Source organism: Labrus bergylta, chromosome 1, assembly GCF_963930695.1.
Source record: "Labrus bergylta chromosome 1, fLabBer1.1, whole genome shotgun sequence".
NCBI lineage: Eukaryota > Metazoa > Chordata > Actinopteri > Labriformes > Labridae > Labrus > Labrus bergylta.
The window spans coordinates 13,333,862-13,347,383 of NC_089195.1; the positions used below are offsets into that span (position 1 = coordinate 13,333,862).

At 42.8% G+C, this 13,522-nt stretch overlaps 1 protein-coding gene across 2 annotated transcripts in view; it reads right to left on the bottom strand.

The window, feature by feature from the left end:
* The window catches only part of LOC109989051 (zeta-sarcoglycan), a 380,910-nt gene that overhangs the window by 199,629 nt on the left and 167,759 nt on the right, over positions 1–13,522 (bottom strand). The window lies entirely within an intron of this gene.

Below are 13,522 nucleotides of genomic sequence, written 5' to 3' on the forward strand. Positions count from 1 at the left end.
GCCTCTTGCCTCTTTATAATACATCTCCAGCTTTGACATCAGTAAACTGCAGAAATCCCCATGCTGCTCTCTGCATTCCCCTTTCTTTTATACCTTCTCTGCCTCACACACACATGCATTAAACATACAGACACAAAAAACACACTCTTACTATGAATCCCTGTGCTGCACTTTGGGCATCAGAAAGCCTGGGAAATGCTAATTTCAGAGAAAAGCTGTTGAATCTTAATAGTTTTTCAGGGATTTTGCCTCCGTTTCTCTTGCAGAGAGGAGACATGTTGGAGTTTGGAATAAATAAAAACAAAATCAAAATCCTCTGACGTGGTTTTGTTTTCTCTGTGAGAGCCAGCATGAATACACTTTCTGTGTGCAACCATTGACTGGACGTGCAGGCTCTGTGTGAGGGTGTATTTGTCCAAATGTGTGTATTTGATTGTTGATGCATGTTGCATGTGAACTGAAGGGTTGTTGTGTCAATGTGTTGCAGCATAAATGTTGTGTGCATGTCTGGCAGGGCTTAATGTCAGGTTTTTTTTTTATTTGAGTGGTCCCCAACTAAGATGAGATAGAGAAGGAGGAAGACAAAAGGAAAGAAGAGCTGAAGAAAGAAGGAATACCAGAGAGGAAAGAGACAACTGGGGCAAAAAAGATGCTGCTGAAGCTAAAAAGTGACAGAAAAGAGATAAAGGGCTGGAAGAAGAAACAAAATGGGAAACAGAAAAAAAGATTGAGGATGGAGAAGCAGACTGCGAGATGAAAGATGAGAACTAACTTCAGCTCTGCTCCTGCACCGTCAGGGCACAAACCGTGTGTGTGTGTGTGTGTGTGTGTGTGTGTGTGTGTGTGTGTGTGAGACAGCCATGTGATCTAAGGTCTTCAGTGTCACTACACTGCCTGTGCTGTGATAGCAACCCATTCATCATCGGAGCATCTGGTGCCCTTGCCACAAAAACACAAACACACGCGCGCAATCACCGGCATGCATACACACACTCACAAAAATAAACTACATCCTGGATTTGTTATCTTTGTCTCTTTACTGCCTCTGTGCCCTCTAACCCTCAAAACATTCCTGACTCCTCTTCTACTTTTTCTCTTTTCTTACTCTCATGTGTTTTTTTACTCCTTCGCGCTTCATTCATCCAAACTTCCCCCCGTGAGTCTTCCTCTCCATCTCACCTGCCGGCTTCTCTCCCTCTCTTCAGCGATAATCTTTTTCGGGCAGCACGACATGCAGAACAACAAAAATAAATCCACACACACTGAAACACACACCCCTCCTTTGCAGATCTAGAAAACAGTGTAGGTAGGAGACATGCACTGCTTAAATATCTGGAAAATGGCGCAACAGGTCGTGAGTGAAGCTTTATAAAAAGGAAAGTATTTTGGGCGGCTTTATGAAATGTACTGCTGATGAGGATTGTCAAAGGACAATCTTTAGCGTTATGCATCGCAGTGTGTATTAAAGAGAGGAGAGGTTTGTGTGTGGATATGAGTACTGCAGGGAAGAATCTAAAGCAAATATGGTAGGGACAGTGATCTTGATTTAACAAAAAAGAAAACAAAAGGGAGCTCGCAGCTAAAGGTATTTTTAGAAATTTGACACCTCCAGAGCACTAAGGGACAAATTGTGAGTCTGATCAACAGTAAGGCACATATAGGCGCTGAATTTAAACCACCACCAGTCTAAAAGGGAGGTGTGAGTGCTGGTATCGATAGGAGAGCGGGTATCTGAAGCTCTTAGCCGTCAGAGCAGTAAAGAAGGTGACCTCAGCGAATGAGAAGCTGAACCTCGATGTAAAGAGAAGTTTCACTGGGTCTGTCCTGTTAACTCTGCTGAGGAACCCCTAATGAAAGGAACAGGCGGAGAAGTTGGTGTCAGCCCTCAGCAGATGTAGCTACTTGCAGGAGGGCACGGCTGCATTCAACCCTTACATTAAGCAGCCCAGTCTGATCCTGCTGGTGGTGGTGGTGGGGGGGGGGGGGGGGGGGGGGGGGGAGGGGAGGGAGGGGGGGGGGGGGGGCTGAGAACAATGGAAGTCTAAAGCTGCACTGTTCTGGGATGAAATGAAGAGCCCCAGAGTCTATAGGAACTGAGGCAATTACAGCAAAAATAATGTAATCCAGGTCCCTCTGTCACAGGCTAATGCAGGCTGCAGTATGCACACACACACACATACACACACACATACACACACACACACACACACACACACACACACACAAACACACACACACACACACACACGTGCACGCACACACACACACACACACACACACACACACACACACACACACCCACACACACACAAACACACACACACACACACACACACACACACACACACACACACACACACACACACACACACACATATATGGATGGTCTACGGCACTATAAGGATTGCATCCACTAAACCTGTGCAGATGAGTCAAAAAGACAATGACTAATAAGGAAAGCACACACGCTTATTTAGACTCTATAACTAAGAGGTCATCATCTTTATATAAAAACGACGTTATTTGACAATTAAAGCCAATGAAGCACTCCAAAATGAACTCATGAATCTGATGACACAGCCACATAAACTGTTCTGTATTTCCATAAAGGTCCAATCAGTAAGATGTGTAGTGAGTGAAATGATAAAGTGACCTTACTATATGATCAGACATTAAGGAAACATGCTATGTTGAAGTGCTGGCTTCTCTGACAACAATGCAGCAGCCAGTATGTCCTCCTTCTAACTTTAGATTCTGGTCCTGAATGCTCTGGATTTGTTTGGACCAGAGAAGGTAGGCGGTTTTAAGGCCCCCCCACACACGGCCGTTTTGGACGCCCCTCGGTTTGCCAGATATGAGAGCAGTTATCAGGTCAAACCAACAGGTGTTGCAGCGATGGAAGCGGGCAAGAGAACTGGTTAATTTAGAAGTGATTGTACCCGACCTAAAAAGCCTCTGCATGTTTCTAATAAGCTCCACGAGCAGAAACGTGCTCAAACTAGGATCAATATTGGAGATGCTTTTGAAAAATGGAGAGAGGTTAGAACACAGAAAGGTTTACAGACCGATGCAGAGCTGGCTAAACACTGAAGCTTCAGTGTCCACCACATGACAACCTGTGTGAGCATCGACTCTAGAGAGGAGGAGGGGGGAGAGACAGCTCTCTACAATGTTTAGAATTTGGACTGTAGTACCCATTTTGAACACCAGGGGTCTAAGTTACATAGTGCTCCTTTAAGGAGATGAATAATTAAAACACGTTGGTCTACATGTGATTAAAGATGAAGAAAAACGGCAGTTTTTGAGTTCATGTAGAATTAGCAGACTTAGCAGACTTCCTGTCTGAGCAGCTTCTTGTGTGGTCACTTTTTATTCAAATAATGACTTTTTATGAGCCTGTTTTTCCTCATTTGCCTCATTTTATCTCATCCTATCAAACTTTTGAGAAATAACTCACAAATAATAATTCCAGATTTAAAATGTGAACATCACTGTTTATCACAGTATGTGATGATTACATAAAAAAAAGCAATATCTTTCAAGTTAAGCCCAACGTCTCAGAATCACTGTGCCAATACTTTCACTGCCAAGTGCGTCATCTGAGGCTTCTTCCAGCAGGCGTGTGCTAGCCTCAGTTCATACGGGAATAACTGTCAGAATAAATTAGAAGTGAAAAAACACAGATATACAGCTTAGAAATCATCGAGCTTGTGGGCTTATTTAAGGACATTAAATTTAAGTCATGTGTTTAATCATGTGAATCCTGGTGAGCTACACGGTCAAACAGTCCAGAAACATCCTCTAAGGGAGTTCATGTCCTTCTCAAAACCGAACGTTCAAACTTTAACAGTTAAGAGTACCAGATTGAGTCTCATGTTCGCCTTTTAAAGACACCTTTTGCAGCTGTGGACATTTTTGAGTCACAATGGCTGCTAAATAAAGAGGAGGAAAAATAAAAAGATTTTTTTTCGTGTACTGAACACTTAAAAGTGATCAAAACAAACAAAGGGGACGAGGTTTAATTTGGGCGAACCAATAAACTGTTTCTATGAAATTGAAAAGAGAGCAGGAGATGTTACCTTGATGAACAAGTGTGCTGATTTAAACAAACTCAACATGAGTACAAAAAGTCAAAAAAAGTGAATAAATATCAGCTAAAAAGAAAAAATAATGAAGGTGCTGCTTTGCCTGAGTGTTCTCATGAAGCCCTTTAAAGGCATAGTATGTAGATTCCACCACCAGGGGGCTATCAATCAGAACGATAAGAAAAGATGACGTCGAGGCTGGCAGGGAATCATGGGAGTTCTCTCTACCATGCTGTCAGTTGACTAAACTACGATCCCAATTATGCTCATTTGTAATTTTCTCCTCGGATAAACAACATTTTAACTGGTTAATAATACATTTGTAGTGTAGTGTGTACCAATTCAGACGTAAGCTACTTAAACCAACTTTGTGTTTTTTACCAGGCTGTAAACATGTTTATTTCTCTGTAAAAATTAACATTTAATACGGAACTTAATGAGGACTACTTTGCTTCTGCAGCCAGCCTCTAGTGGACAACCGGGGAACTGCAGTTTCTTCCACTTCCTCATTGGCTTCATTTTTCAACTTGTTAAAGCGTGAACAATTAAGTTGTGAAGTTAGTGCATTAATTATATTTAATCACAATTAATCAGATGTCATTTTGACCCTATAGGCGCACAGAGGGAAAGCCTAAGATTTTTTATTTTAAATGCATAATAATGGAATTTCAAACCTGATTAAAAATACTAATTATAATATGACAGCAATAATAATAATACATAAACTTATGCATGACCACTGCAGAAATAATACTTTAAATTACATGTATAAAACGCACTATTAATACCCTTTATATCATCTAAAAAGTGGACTGTGTCTGTTATACTGGTACGACCAATATACAGATATATCAGAATTTGCCCTCATTCATTGTTTAATGCCAGCGGCTTCTTCGCTGTGTGAAACTTTCTGGGATCTGTATCGATGTGGCGATGCTGTAGGTGCCGCTTTTTAACATTTTTTCTCCCTCATTAGGTCATAATCCTGCATTTAAAGAAAACGGCGTTCAGTAATAATTGCTTGTGGAGCGCTGGTTTGATTGAAAAGACTCCTCAGTCAAAGACGAGAAGTGACCACATGAGGTGGGCAGTACGACAATAGGGTTAGAGATCAACCACCGTACCTGAAGCTAGCAGGACTATAAACTCTACATGGTGAAAATTGATGGTACTTAAAGAGCTACACAGCTGCATAGACACTTTTGAAAACAAAGGAAAGAAGACAGTAAGAGAGTATACACTTTTTCCCTCCGAGAGACCCCTAAAAACAGACTGCATCTGATATACCGGGTTATATCCTGGATTTAGCGGGTATACAAACAGAACTGAGTTCAACAATAAAAATTAAGAGAATGCCTTGGAAGAATCACAAAACTAATACTGACACATGCACCCTAACAAACACACTCAGAGACTTGATTGAGTGCTGTGAGGGCTTTTGGCAAAACACCAGAGACAAGAGGAGAAGGACAGAGAGACCAAGGGGAAGGGAAGAGTGATCTGCAGCCTTCAGAAGGGACATTCATCACACAAGCTGCAAACACCAACACATGCACACTAAGCCGAGTACAAACACAGATGTGGTGAATACGAGGACGCTTCAACTCCACACTCATGAACTCAAGTCATGAAACCGCTTTCAAAAATTCTCCAACCTCCAGGAGGAAAGCAGAAAAATTATCTAGAAATGCAGCCGAGCGTCTGAAGGGATCGGTCTGACCGTCATCTTTGATTGACAGCTGAGCCAGCAGGGGTGTGGAGATACAACATAAAGAGACTCACTCTGGTAACTGTGGTTTACAAGAAAAGGAACAGACAGTTTAATGCAGCAGTACTACTGTGTAGAGAGACCACACCATGCTGTGTCTAACCTCTGCTATCTGCTATTTGTGGGCAGGTTTTGCTCTCCTCTACCGAAGACTGTGTGATATTGACCTGGACGTTTAGTGCTCCTTTTCTGTTGGATATATCCACATGGCCATATATTCTGTGTAGACACGGGAAATGTGCCGATTTTTAAAGCAGTAGAAATGTTTGCCACTTTTTAGGATTGGATTAGACTGCATGGGGTTTATAATCCCAGCTAATTAACCAATTAGACTTCATCAAGCAAATACAGAGAAAACCCCACATCTGTTCTACTCCATAATCTCAAACATGCACACACTACAACTACAAGATAACACTAATGCTGCAGCGTCCACTGCAGGATATTGTTAAGACCATGATGTGTGCCAGAGGGAGCAACATCCCGCCTCAGAGATCTGGTATGATCTGAGTTGATCTCACACAGAAGCAGATATAAAACATACAGACAGAGTACAACCTGCTGGAACAGTTTGATGTGAGGTAGCACAAGAGCAGAAGGCTTAGCAAGTCTGGATCAGGTCAACAGTGGTACGCAGGGATGTCTCGGGGTAAGCCATCCCTTTCTTCTACAATAAAAAGAAGAAAATGGTTCTTCAAATAACTCAAAGTTTTCAGAACTGCCACAGATTGTTTGAATTTAAATGGAACACGGAGTAGCAACCGAACCTAGCAGTTACAAGAACACAGAATATCTCCAAATGGGATCATTACGGCCCAAGCACTGTAACATCCGCTCTTATTCACTTCTGTAGTGTAAATGATTGACAGGTGTCATGACAGGCCCCCTTTGTGTGCTGATCATTCGGTCTAAATTAATTCAGTAGAGATGCGAAGAAACTAGCTTAGCGTCTCTTCACTTAAAGGCCTTTTGAGGAATGTTCAGTTTGTGTTGATTTTGGGGACCCCTGTGGCCAAAGGAGAATATTTATCTCTCTGCTGACATTGTCCCGTACATCTGTGTTTTCCGACAAACAACCAACCAACAAACATAATTCTGTTTGCCGGTCAAAGAACATTTCTGTTACGCTATTACGATTTACTTGTTAGGTGTATATCCAGGTCAATCTGTTAGAGAACAGTGCCCCCACCAGGCAAACAACGCACCAGCTGCTTCTGATAGCATGCTAGCTACCATTAGCCTCAAAGGCTAGAATGTTTTACAATTGTCTGGAGGCAAATGTGAATGGCTAATGTGTTCTTGCTTAGAAGTATTGATGCAATTATTAATATCCTAGAAATCTAACATTTTTTAAGTATTAAAATGGTTCCTGGGAGTCTGTGAAGTTTTTGCAAGGTTTTAAAGGTTTATCTTTGGTCTTTTTATGCCTTTATTTAGAGATAGGCGATAAACCATCGATAGAGTTAGATACTGGGGGGAGGGAGAGAGAGAGTGGGAAATGACATGCAGGAAAGGAGCCACAGGTCGTACTTGAACATGTGCTGCCCGCTTAGAGGAGCTCCGTGCTCTTACCACTAGCCTACCAGCAACCCCTACAAGGTTCAAGATTGGATTTGTAATACTCTCAAATTTCCAGATAATCTGAGATAAACATTGTACCAACCAAAGCCCACACTGGATTCTTCCCCTGATCATTGGGAGGGAAAATCGGAAATGAATCGTCCCAAAACTGTTCGAGCCCAGCTTTACAGTTTGTGTCTCTTTGGTGTGTAATCATGATCAAGATTACTTGTTCAGTTCCCTTATAATTACAAGGCGGCGGGGAACCTTATATTATTCCATCATTTTTTTTATAATATTGACACTGAATAAACCATCTGTCCCATAAATTATTCCCTCCCACAATTACAAGTGTATGTAATTATTAGGAATGCATATTCAGTATGTCTGACAAATTCAATGTGACAAGCTCCTGGAGCTCGTTGACTGAAGGGACTGGTTTACTTAAAGGTTCACACCATGCACAGCTCATCTGCATGCAGCCAAAAGGCCATAATCATCCAAGTTATTGGCTTAATTAACATGGCTGAGATGGCTGTAATGAAAATCATTTTCTCTGCCAGTCCCCGGGATCACTGAAGTGCCAAGCTCATTCTGATGAGCGTCTGAGCATGAGAGGCAATAGCAAACATTTTGCATTCATTGTATGAAACCTCATCATGAGACGCTGCCAACAGAGCGTCTCTTCATGGAGACTAAAGACCTCGATCTGTGCTTTTCTTCTGTTCACAAACAGAGCTTCATTATCCCTCATATTAATATCGGTGTCTCATGAGAGAGGATCTGCTTTGACAGCCGGCTTATGAGATGTGTGCGAGAGCGAAGTTAATTTTTATTATCTTTTTATAACCAGCATAACATGAACAACCATGTGTGCTGTGTCGCTATCACTTTAGACGTGACTTTCTTGGAGACACCAGACGAAGCAGGAGAACCTTCATTACTAACATATAAGTTTTCTTGTTCAAGCTAGGTAGTGCAAACATGCTGAGGCTGCCAATCAGAAGTAATGCAAACTTAAAAAACACATGCAAAAGTCCAAAATGAATGCTATGACGGAAACATGTGCAATAAAAATGAACAGCTGGAAAAATGCCTAATCAAACAGGTTAAGAAAAGACACACATAGAAAACCAGTGCAAAATTTAGGCTACTGCAAAACCAGACATCATAAGCCTTCTTCAAACCTCTTCCTCCACACTCAGGGTGCTCTCACACTAGCCAAAGCTGTCCCGTACCATGATTAAGCACGATGGCCCCCCCCCTCCCCATTCCCCCGCTGGCCTGCACTCACACTGCTCCCACGACTAACCGGGACTTAGCACGGTTACCTCTTCTACATAAGGTCATAACACACATGCATGGCTTTAAGTTAACATGAAGCATGCTCAGTTTACAGACAGACTTGTAAAAAAAGAAAAAAAAATATATAGGCGGTTGAGTCCGCGTCCGCATATCAGAGAACAACACAGAGAACATGACGGCTACTTTACTGACTTTGTGACTTATTTCGAAGCGTGCTTACTGTTGGCACGGTACGGATGCCTAATGTGAGTGCGCCCTAACACTCTAGCACAGAGTGCTCCAGGCCTGTAGGGGGCGCTGAACAAAATGATGTGATACTGACAGTTGAGCAAGACAGTTAAGGCTGTGAATGTATAGACGACAGTGAAAACACAACATTTGGAAAGCTAACAAAGTCGCACACAACTTTAGAAATTGTTACAGATGCACATGCAGCTTTCCTTAAGAACCTGCTGCGGCTAATTGTAGCTTCTATTACCTCTGATGTGCTTTTCAATTTGCCTTGTCTCTTACATTGTCGTCACTTTCTCCTATCAATATTTTTTAGGCCATTGCAATGTTTTTGCACCTATTGGCCAACGTATAAAAAGCTGATTTCTGGACAGTGTGCCCAGCATGGCTTGTCCCTCTCTTGTCGACACACACAAGGCAGATGGATGGCTACACAACAAGAGATGGATATTTCTTACAATGTTGAACAACAAGCAGTGCTTTGATACATGTGAGAATATAAAATGAAGGCAGGGAGGGGAAGGGATGAGGGCTGGATCAGGACAGAGTTGTAGAAACACACACACACACACACACACACACACACACACACACACACACACACACACAGTAGTCCAATGTTCCAGCTCATTTCAGCACAACATCATCCGACAACAGAGGAGCTTCAGAAGTATCTGGTCTCACACTGCTCGCGCTGCCATGGGAAACAAAATCAAAAAGCCAATTTTCTTGCAACTCGGGCCCCAAAAAACAAACTTCTTCTGTGTGCACAGGCAGCCAGAATCAATGTGGAGAACTCTGGCAGGTCAGCAGGAACATGCACGGTCCATCAGCTCTGAATTTGCCCTAATGTTTTGTCTGTGTATGATCACAATTTGGCACATCTGATCTTATGGATGCTCCCATCTAAATATATTATTTAGAGAGGGTCGCTCCAGAGATTGCAGCTACAACTCTGGCAGTGTTGGTGTCATTCAAGCTGGAGCTTTTTTGTGCTGGTTTCTTCCCCCTGGTCAACCTTAAATATGTGCATTTCTTAAACCTCACTGCAACTATTGCATATGTCTGACTCTGGGTGCTAAACCTCCAAAAGTCTCACTTTTCATCCAGACAAAAAAAAACAGCAGGTCTATATCTACTGTCTCTGATTCTGCCTCTCGTCAGCCGCACAGCTCCACATCCTTCTCAGCCATCATTTCAATTTTTATCCAATACATCCAAGACTGTGACAGCTCAGGGGTCGAGATGATTTAAACTAATCTTTCACCCTTTGGGCCCCTCACTTGGTTAATGTTTCTAATCGTTGTTTGGACTGGTGAGGAGGTTTCAGCATGGGCCGGCTTCTCCCCTGAGAAATGTTTGTGTATTTTGTGTAAAAGGAGGAATCTTCTTTGGCATGTTACATTTGTTGATCTGGCTCTTTATCAGTTCCCCGATTCAGTGAGAACATTAATCATGCTTTTATAAGCCTGACACCAGTCGTAATGTTTCTCATCATTTTTCACTCTTATAGCAGATACAGTTGATTTGGAGGTGATGGATCGCTTCTATCAGGGAAGCTGCAAACTTGACCTTTCAGGGACCCAAACAAAAAATAACGACGACTAGGGTGACCTGTCTGATTAATCCTGGGGTGCGATTGATTACTCCAATCTTAAAAAGCTGTGCACCTTGAGCTCCTATCTCTCTCTTTCTCTCCCCCCCCCCCCCCCCCCACTCTGTGCATTCACATCTTATCACTGCATGTCACTTTCTGTAAATCTTAGTTACTAACCACACCTTTTCCTGAGCTCTCTTGTCTTGTATAGGTTCTTCTGAATCGTCAACGGGGACGACCTGCTACTATATCTGTCCCTCTCCTTCCTGCATCTTCCTCTATTACGTTTTTAACCTCAGCGCAGTTTCCGCAGATGACTGTTCATCAGTCTGGTTTTGCCCAAGATGTCTGCCTCTTAAAGGACGCTTTCCCTCGCCACGGTAACTCGGCTAAATGTTGCTAAGTGCTCATGATGCACTGAGTCAGGTCTTTTATCGGCTCTTTTGTAAATTGTCTGAAGATAACATTTATTATGAATTGGCGCTAAAATGATAAAGATTGATTTCATGTTGGACTCGACAGCTTTGGTTCTCATTGTCCAAAGTTTTTGAGTGTTTTTACATATCTTGCAAATTGCCAAATAATCGTTGCCAAACCTTCCCTGTATTTTTCACCATGAAGCCAGGTTTGGTTGGAAAAAAAGAGAAAAAGCTAAACTGCATATCTATATCATCTTTTCCTATGTTGATCATTCCATGAGTTCTTGCAACCTCTAGTGTGAACGTGGACATTGTGACAGGTGGACACATGATCTTTGATTCATTTGACTCCCCTCTCTATTCAGTCACTCCTCCTCCCTCTATCGCTACTAAAAAGGAGAGCCATCACTTGGCACAGAGGAGAGGAGGTGTCGCTGCAGGGGTCGCAGCTGGTACCCTGGATGAGGACCTGGCACAGGACAAAAAAAAAAAAAGAGCAGAGAAAGAGGCGGTTGGGAAAGAATGGGGAATAGGAGATGGACAGATGGAAGGCAAACTGAAATGAAGAGCTGGAGGGAGAGAGGGAGAGAAAGGGATAATGATGATGAGACTTCAGCCGGGCAGCATGGAGCTATTGGCTGGATAGAAGTGAAACTGATTGGGCTGAGAGAGTTATTGAGAATAAAAGGAGACAGAGAGAGAGAGAATGAGCGATGGCTAGAAAGGATGGGCAGCAGATGGGAACACCCCTGTTCCTCTTTTTTTGACCACTCGTTTCTCATCACAGAAGGATTCTTCTGAACAAAAGAGAAGCAGAGGTGGACAAAAATGAGGAGGAGAAAAGTGTCTCACACCTTTTATTTTTCTTCTTTCCGCTCTTTTCTTTCGGAGTGAAGTGCTTATCGAACAACGGCGCCATGTCATCAAGACTGTTGCCTTTTTGTCCTTCACGGTCTCACAAAATGATACCGCTATTTTATCATTTTGTGCTCTTTGTGGCAGCACAACAAGCCGTTAACACGATACCTATCAGGGGCTGTTAATGGTTGAACATTTTCTCCAACAGTTCTTAATGACACATCCAGCAGGTAGAAATCTATAGCCGTGTCTCCAGGATAACGTTTATCCAAAATAACTCTCCTTTTAGTTTTTTCCCACCAAATCTTGAGAGCATTTTCTGGCTCTTTAGCTGCACAATCATCTGATATGTTGACCAGTTGCTGACCTGTCCACTGTTTGCTGAGCAGGTGGCACCAGTTGATGAATGCAATGACTGGAAATAGTGTTAATAACAGTGGTGAAACTGGATTTATAGGAATTTAGTGCTTAGATTAGAGCCATGAATATCACCTTAGCCCTGCTATGCTGTATTCACACATCCATAAAACTCCTGAAAATATCCTGAAGTTTTTTCGGGATAAGCTCTGACTTTACCTGGAATTTTTCCTACCCCATTCCTGCTACCTCCCTGTAAATTTACCATGTGAAGTCGGGGTCCGCCAATATGAAATTCTCCTGAAAAATTCACCACCAGCAAGATGGGATGATGATATTTATATCCTTTGACCCACGCATGACCTGTATGATCTCTGTGCATGTAATGAAACAGCTTCACTATGGTTTTCCGTTCACCTGTGTGTTCTTCCCCGCTTTTTTTCGGTTGATATTGTGAATATTTCAAGCTACATGTAGCCTTCATTTAAGAGCAAGAAAAGTCGTCATAGTGCCAGACTCTGTTGCTTTGATCGCCATTGTTTGTGCCACCTGAACAATAAAGGTCAGGTTTTGTAGAGAGATAATCTCAGGAACAATCATAACTCTCATCCCAGTCTTTGTACGCAACAACACTTCTCATACACACACACACACACACACACACACACACACACACACACACACACACACACACACACACACACACACACACACACACACACACACACACACACACACACACACACACACACCACTCTATCAGATGTACACGGTTGGCAGTCATTTTGGACATCTGTCTTTGTGTGGTCAAAATGTGCTAGACTGGACCAGCTCCGTCCAGCCCAGGGTCAGCAACATAATACATCACAATACTCTCTCTCTCTCTCTCTCTCTCTCTCTCTGTGTTCCAGCAGTTCTTACTCTTCCTCCATCTGTCTTCACTCAGTCGCCGTCTCCTCTTTTCTGTGCCTCTGACTACAAATGCAGCTCAGGGTCAGCTGCACGCTCTACATATTTTACTCTCTCTATCTCCCTCTCTCTCTCTCTCTCTGACTCACCTCTCTCACACTCCCCTTCTCTGCTCCTTTTCTTGTTTTGCACCATCATCCCTCTCGGTCTGCCATGTGTTCCTTGCCCTCTTGTTCTTCGTCCTCACTCCACCGGTATTGGCTCGTCTCTCCCCTACTCCTGTTTTCCTCCATCTACCTCTCTCTCTCTCTTTCTTTCTCGCCCTCTCTCTCTCCTTCTCCTTCTGTTCTGTCTACTCGCCAGCAGAGCCCCAGGGTTAAAACATGCTGGCATCCACTAGTCTGGCAGGTGTGTGTGTGTGTGTGTGTGTGTG